Genomic DNA, 8,449 nt, shown 5'->3' on the forward strand with positions numbered 1-8,449 from the left:
GGAAGCAGCCGGCATAAGATCCTGCTCGTGGTGTGTACCGAGAGGGCCAGCAAGGCCAAGGAATCCTCGAGCCATCCTGAGGCAGAGAAAAAGGAGCGGGAGGTGGAGGATGGTGAGACTGATGGGTTTTTAGAACAATTTGTTCCAGAATTCAGGGCTCTGAGAGGTCTGAAGTAACAACTCTCTCCGAGGTGCCCTGGGATGAGGTTACTTTGACACACCCACTGCAAACAACAAAGCGAGCTCACACTGTTTTCTGCCACAAAATACTCCCCGGTGAAAGAAGGACTTGGGGCTGACTTGAGGAGGCACTGTGCCAGGGATGAGGTTTCTGGGTGGAAGTTGAGGCCCAGTGAGAACATGCCAACCCCTGCTGCTGGGTAGAGCCATGTTTTATTTGCAGTACCCAGCAGGCTGCAGGGCTGAGAGCCAGGAAGCTGGGCAAGATTGAAAGAGACAGAAAAGATACTACTTAACCAAGCTGGACCATGGGAGGGGAGGTTCTGTGATTGACATCTTCCACCAAAACTGTCTTTAAAACACAGATTATGCTCAGTCTGCAAGCCTGTCTGAGGCTGGTGTTTCTGTGTCATCTTCCCATGCCCAGATCTCATTCATCTGCCACAGTGGTGAGCAGAGGGAAGCAAAGGAGGCAAGGAAACTCACAACCTGAGGTAGGCAGGGGAGCTCAGCATCGGAAAGAGCCTGTTTGCCAGAGAGAGTGGCCTTGAGCTCCGTACTCCTCAGAGGGGAGATGAGGGGAATAATGACTCAGAGGAGGGCCGTGCTCCCTGGGGGCATGGGCACAGGGCAGCGCCTCAGTAGGAGGCAGAATAAAGCAGGTGATGGAAAGAATGGGGCCAGACCCACCTTTCCCAGCTCATCCCTGCTAAATTCCATTAGTGGCGCGGGTATGAGGCACAAGAGAAAGAGGAAGTGTGACCATTGGAGGGCGAGGCAGAAGCTTGGAAGGGAGAGAACTTGGGCTGAAAACCAGCAGATGGGGTAATCGGGGTCCCTTCCACCTCTGGCTGAGGGCCTTTGGGTGCAGGTCACTGACTCTCCCCAGCTCTAACTGCAGAAAAATGCCACTTGTCTGCCTGCACCCACGGGGATGCTGTCAGCCTCAATCAGCTCCCCAGGGCTGCGACTACACTGCACATCTAGGTCCTCACCATGGGAGGCGGTTCCAGAGGGGTTGGTGAGCATCCCAGATTTCTTCCTTGGCCTTATCCTTCCCTATGCCTCCACCCCAACATATACATGCACATATAACACATTCCAGTTGCACATGCTTTACCTATGTATCCCTTTCCCATGCCGTAAGTTTGACTGTCTCAATGCATTCTATAAAAGTGAAAAACAGACGTGTCCAGTTGTGATCGCAAAATTAACATGCATGTAGATATAAATATTTTTAAAAGATGTTTTATAGAATAAGAGTATAGTCCGATATCAGTCCTTGGAGCATGCATAACAAAAAATAGTGCCAAAAAAACATCCTAATTGAATATTTGTAGTTCATTTCCAGCTGGCAAAAGATGTCACAAATAACAAGAGGAGAGATAAAGCATGACTTTCCACGGGAACTGGACACCCACAAAATCTGTTTCTTATAGACTCTGAAGCCATGACATTTCCATCCTCCACTTTCTGCTCCTGACATGTGGAAACGAACTGTCTCCTATATGAGGATTTGAAATGCTCACCATTTGAATTAATAACATTTTTTTCTTTTCAGAAGAGTCTCCATTGTTCCTTCATTCTGAGCTTTGGACTAAAAGTTTCCTCTGAGAGCCAAGACCAAAGAAACAACACTTTCACAAGTGAAATGAACAAAACTTTAAATGAAAGTATATTGAGATAGTTGTAAGCCTTGATAACAGGAGTATAAATTGATACAATCTTCTGAACAATAACCTGAAATATCCACAATTAGCCTTAAAATTTCCATTTCTTTTGTTAATTCTCACCCTAGAATATGTTTTTATTGATTTTAAAATGAGAGGAAAAGAGAGGGAAGAGAGAAACATTGATCAGTTGCCTCCCACACACACCATGGCTGTGGATTGACCCCACCACCTGGTTATGTGCCCTGACCAGAAATCGAATCCACAACCTATTGGTGTAAGGGATGATGCTCCAAACAACTGAACCACACTGGCCAGGGCAAATCTCATCCACTTAATGTATTACTCCACTTCTAGGAAGCTAGAAGCTTAGACAAATACATGTGAATAATGCATTACGTTTTCATAGGATACAATATTAACTCATTAAAATGATGAATTAGATTTTTTTATTCAAAGAGAATTATGTCTCTAATATTGTAATGAGTTAAACAAAAACAATTTGATATTTTAAATACTAAACTTCCATTATAGGTGTATGTGTGGATATGCCTTTATAAATACATCTCATTCGTATGTATAAGTACATTCATTCATATGTATAAGTACAACCTATTCATATGTATAAGGAGATCTCACTCATATGTATAAGTAGAACTTATCCATATGTGTAAGTACAATGAAAGCAGGGTGGAAAGAAAAACCCCCACTAAATGTGTACTAAAATTGCAGGTGATTCAACTTATTTTTAGCGTTTCAATTATTTGATATGTCAGAATATTTATTACGTTAATAATTGAAAAAAGCTATTTTTATTTGCATAAACTCATTATTAAAAATTCAGAAAATAAGTAAGAAATTCAAAACTAAAAATCACCACCAGAGTGCCAAAATAGAGATAACATTTTGTGTATTTTCTGTTTTCCATTCCAGATGTAGATGATTAAAAATAAGTGTACGTGGCCCTGGCCAGTGTTGCTCAGTGATTAGAGTGTCAGCCCAAACACCAAAGGGTGGAGGGTTTGATTCCCTGTCAAGGGCATGTACTTGGATTGAAGGTTCAATACATGCAGGAGTCAACCAATCCATGTGTCTCTCTCATATTGATATTCCCCCCCTCTCTCTTTTCTTCCCTCCCTCCCATCCACTCTCTCTAAAAAGCAATGGAAAAAATATCTTCAGGTGAGGATTTTAAAAAAGAAAAGAAAGAGTAGAGATATAGATGCACACACATATGTATGTTATATAAAATACTTGAATATGTATTGTAACTGATACATAATAGTTTGTTAAACTGATGTGACTGCTATTATTCATGGAAAAGTTCTCTTATTGTTGAATGTTTAACTTGTTTGCAGATATTTTGCTACCAGGATAACACAGTGATGAAGTCTTTGCATGTGGTTCCTTGCACACTCTCTGGTAGCACTAACTCAGCTGAACAGTCTGCCTGTAGGGGCTCATTCGTGCTAGTGGGGATGGCATGGAGGAAACCTCTCTTGTCTCTCTCATGCATAAATCCACGGTTATTCACTGGCTACAGTCCCCTTCTTCCAAATGACCTTCAGGTCAATATATTTATTTGGGAAGTATATATTAAGCATCTACTATGTGCCAAGAATGGTGTAAATTCAATAATCCATTTAATATCCCTCAGTATCTCAAACTTATTTGGTTCATGACTGTCCTCTTCCATATGTCTCATCTAGTTAGTTCTACCAGCATCATCCAAGTCAAAAGTCTCTTCTCCTCTCTTGCTCACTCTTCATCATCTAGTCAATCTCTAAGTCCTGCCTATTCTAGGATCAATTCAGAAGCTGGCCCGAAAGAGCACCTAACTTGCCTCTTCTCTGTGTTGGTCTCTGTCTTGCAGCATCTGATTCCTATTGTGAAAGCAGAAACCTCTGATACTCACTTTCCGTGGGCATGGCAAGCAAGCCCTCCTTCTCCAGGCTTGCCTCAGTGCCGATATGGCTGAGTTGCTGGGGCGGCAGCAGTGGAGTTCAGTCCCTGTGAGCATGGCCAGTGCTGCTGAGGCTGCAGGGCAGGCGGGCCTCCAGGTGGAGCATGTGTGGCCTCAGGGGTCCCACCAGACCACCGCTGGGTATGATTTTGGCAGTCATTGTGCCTATGGCTTAGCTTCCCTTGTGCCTGACCACTGTCTAAACACTGTTCCATGGCCTTCTGAGACGTTCTCTGAATTGTCCAAAAGCCTTGCAACAAACCCCTTTTCTTGATATGATCGTCCAGGGTCAGTTTCTGGTGCATGCAAATAAGGATCTTGCCCAAATGAGTATCTAGGTTCTGGGCATTATTTCCTGGTGAGGAGAAGGGAGGAGACAGAATCAGAAGTGATGCTTGGGATGTGGTCTCAGTGACAAGGGCTGGGACAGACAAGGCAGAGACCTGGACTGTGGGGCCAGACAGAAACATATGAAATCGAATGGGTGCTCACAGATGAGCCAGAGAGGAGGGATCTGAGATGAGTCCCCAGGAGTCCTGTGGAGTGAAGATGTGACCAAATCACCAGAACAGTGGAAGGTAAACAGAAGCATGGGATGGAGAAGCTGAGAACAGAGACGGGGCAACCCAAAGCATCCTGCAGTTGCTCCTGAGGCAAGTCATGAGATCAGACTCCTGTGGAGCTCCCATCACATCATGTTCCCACTGACTTCCAGGGTATCTTCAGTCAACCTTTCTTGCTCCTCAGTCCTCCAAGAATCCAGAGCCTGAACCTTCCACACACAGGCTCACTCTCTCTGGCTCTATGCACTGCTATGGCTGCTTCCGTGGTCATTTCAGAGATGCCAGTCTCTCCCACTGGACTCAAAGTTGCAAGAGGGAAAAAACCATGTCTGCATTGGCTTACCACCATTATCTCCAGTGTAGACCACACAACAGACACTCAGTTTGTTAAATTAATATCTAAGAAAGGAAAAAATCATTTTTATAATAATTAATAGTTGTCTTAATATTCCATCCTTGCAAATCAGTGAAGTAGTCATTAGTGCCCCGTCTCACAGTTGGGGACTCTCACACTAGCACAGGTGATGTCATTGGCCCAAGGTCATGTGAACTTGGCCCAGGTCTGCTCTCAATTGTATTGTACAGCCTCCTGCCAGCCTCTTGGACATAGCACAATGCAAGAGGCCCAGGACTTACAGTAGGTACAACTACTTTCTACCCATTTAACTTTGGGGAAATCGCTCTTCCTCTCTTATTCTAATTCACAGCCAAGAATTCAGGCCCAAGCAGGGGGTGAAGCTGTTGGCAGGTACTGCCCACAAGCCCATTTTGTTTGACCAGCACTTGTTATAATTGAATTTGAATGGCCTTGAGCAAGCAAGAGCACTACAATTTTCAAGTCGCCCACTATACCCAACCTTCCATTTCTAATTCTCAGGATACAATTCAAACCTTAATGTTACCTGCTTGGAGTTTGTAAGCTTTTGAGCCTTGAACTCCTAGACTAGCTGCCTCTGCACCCTAATTAGTCACAACTCTGAAAACATTCTTGTCCCTTTCTACCCCACCACACATTTCTTGATGAACCCTGAGTTTGCTAAGATCCAGGCCCCTGGGCCCGAGGAGAAGGCAGTGTTACGGTACAGCTGTCTCCTTTACTGTGCCAGTATGTCTAAGGGTTATTTTGAGTATTTTTAAGATAAGCACTCAAAGATGTGTTCAGACCCTCAGGAAAAAAAAAAGGAATGCTTACAAAAATACCTCGTATTATTCAGAGGAATTTAAACCATATGTGTCTGCTTCTTTTATTGATTCTTTTATAAGTATACCATTAAAATGCACGAGTCTAGGAGTTGTTTGATGTCCCAACAGCTCCCAAACATTTTACAAGCTGTTTCCCTTAGAACCAAAGGATATGTTCAACTTACCTAAAAGATGTGGAAGGCACCCAAATCTGAAGGATTCTTTCACAACCTATAAATTGGGTGAAATAAAATGCCTGCCTCTAACTCTCCGTGATGGATGAAATTTGTAACAGTCCTTGTGAAACCAGTCTCAATTGCTTTCAGGGTGCATTAGAAAGAATGGCCATGGAGGGAGCTGTCCCTTTAGGAGAACTGCAAAGTTTGTAAATGTGGTTTTTCTGATGCTAAGTCCCATTCTCTCAACTGGAAGTTGTTATGGAATAGGTGGGAAACAATTGAAGGCCAACCTCAATAACCTGTTCATCTCAGGTACCCTCCTATGTTTTCTTTTACAAGTTTGTTTCCACAAGCAAATGGCATTTCTTTTTCTGTTCTAACCATCAGAGGATAGTCATCTTGATTTCAGTCCAGCAGAAAGCAAAGGCATGTTATGTCTTCATTAGTCTGTGCTACCTTGATACTCAACATATGGCTTCAACTTGGCTCCTGAAAAGAGCTTGAGAGTCTCCCACCTTCACTTTCTGGGGCTCCTAATAGGCATGTCTCCCTCCCAACATATTATTTTTATTCTGAAAAAACTCACAATACAATAGTAGCTTAAACATCTCAATTTGTACAGAGGTTGTCTTTGTAAATTCCCCATGAATTCTCTCCTCTTGTATTTATTGAGGTATAATTGGCATATAACATTACATTAGTTTAAGCTGTACAACATAATGATTGCATATCTATACTAATAAAAGGGTAATACGCTAATAAGACCGGATAGACCGGACGTCTTCGGAACGTCATTCTGGATGTCCTTTCTGACAAAGCTGGGACCTGGGTGGTTGCCTGCGGCCAGCCCAGGCAAAGCCACCTGGGGTCCTGGGTGCCTGTGGCCAGCCTGGGTGAAGCTGACCTGGGTCCCGGGTTCCTGCAACCAGCCCAGGCAAAGCCAGCCCAGGTCGTGGGTGCCTACAGCCGGCCAGAAGGAAAGAAACCAGGATCCTGGTTGCCTGAGACTGGCCAGAGGGAGGAAAGCCTGGGTCCTGGGTGCAGGGGCCGAAGCAGAGGTAGTTAAGGACAGGCAGAGGTGGTTAGGGACAATCAGGCAGTCAGGCAAGCAGTTAGGGGTGATCGGGTAGGCAGGCAAGCAGTTAGAGGCGATCAAGCAGGCAGGTGAGTGGTTAGGGTGATCAGGTAGGCAGGTGAGCAGTTAGGGGCATCAGGAAGACAGGCAGAGTGGTTAGGGGTGATCAGGCAGGCAGGCAAGTGGGTAGGGGTGATCAGGCAGGAAGGCAAGCAGTTAAGAGCCATTGGTCCAGGATTGCAAGAGGGATGTCCAACTGCCAGTTTAGGCCCAATGGGGTCCCATATTGCTAGAGGGTGCAGACTAGGCTGAGGGACCCCCCCCCCCCAGTGCATGAATTTCATGCACCAGGGTTCTAGTCTATATAATAAAAGCCTAAGTGACCATTATGGCAGAACAACCGGTTGCTATGATGCGCACTGACCATCAGAAGGCAGATGCTCTCAATACAGGAGCTGCCCCCTGGTGGTCAGTGAGCTCCCATAGGGGGAGCGTCCCTCAGCCAGAAACTGGGCTCACGACTGGCAAGTGCAGTGGTGGTGGCGGGAGCCTCTCCCACCTCTGCAACAGCACTAAGGAGCAGTAAGCTGAGTGGTAAGGAGCCAGCAGGTGGGTGATAAGGAGCAAGGGGTCCTGTATTGTGAGAGCGATGTCCTACTGCCAGCTTAGGCCCAATCCTGACTAAGCCAGCAGGCAAACATCCCCTTAGGGGTCCCAGACTTCAAGAGAGCCCAGGCCAGGCTGAGGGATCCCCCTCCCAGTGTACGAATTTCAAGCACCGGGCCTCTAGTATGTATATATTGTGAAATGATCGCTGCAAATGTCCAATTAACATCTACCACCAAACATAGTTACAATTCATTTTCTTGTGATGAGAACTTTTAAGATCTATTCTCAGCAACTTTCAAATATACAATACAGTATCATTGATATAGTCTCCATGCTGTACACCACATCCTCATGACTTATTTTATAACCAAAACCCTGAATTCTCTTAAGTCTTACTTATTATTCTTACAGTAGCTGAGGAACAACCTTTCCCCATCAATTTACCCAGAGAAGTTGAGTGATACCCTAGGCGAGAAGTTAGTAAAGGAAAAGCTGAGACTGAGGTCTCTCCATTAAAAAATCTTTGCACCCTCACTTTAGGGTTTTTCAAGCATGGAATACTTGGTGGATTACCACAGCCCAGTGGCTCTACCCCGTAAATACCGTATTTGCCGGCGTATACGATTGGGCGTATAAGACGACCCCCTAACATTTCCACTCAAAATACAGAGTTTGTTATATACTCGCCGTATAAGACTACCCCCTCTTCCGCACACCTTCCACACACCAAATAAAAGGTAAAACAATATCAGATTTGATTTTAACATTTTAATTTATATTCAAATGCTTATGACATGCAGGAAAACTGTCACAAGGCTGTATGTAATCAAACATATACATAAAACAGTGCAAGTTTATTACCGGTAAACATACCGGTAATTCACTAAAGAAAACACACTCTATAGACTGGTACCATAGATGCTTCTCAGGAACACAGGCAAGCAGCCCACAACCTAGAGGGACTGTCAATGATAGAAGTAAGATAACAAATAGAGGTAGAGAGCAAGTGCCGGGCAAGTCCCTAGCAA

This window comes from Myotis davidii, unplaced genomic scaffold (assembly GCF_000327345.1).
Source record: "Myotis davidii unplaced genomic scaffold, ASM32734v1 scaffold618, whole genome shotgun sequence".
Classification (NCBI taxonomy): domain Eukaryota; kingdom Metazoa; phylum Chordata; class Mammalia; order Chiroptera; family Vespertilionidae; genus Myotis; species Myotis davidii.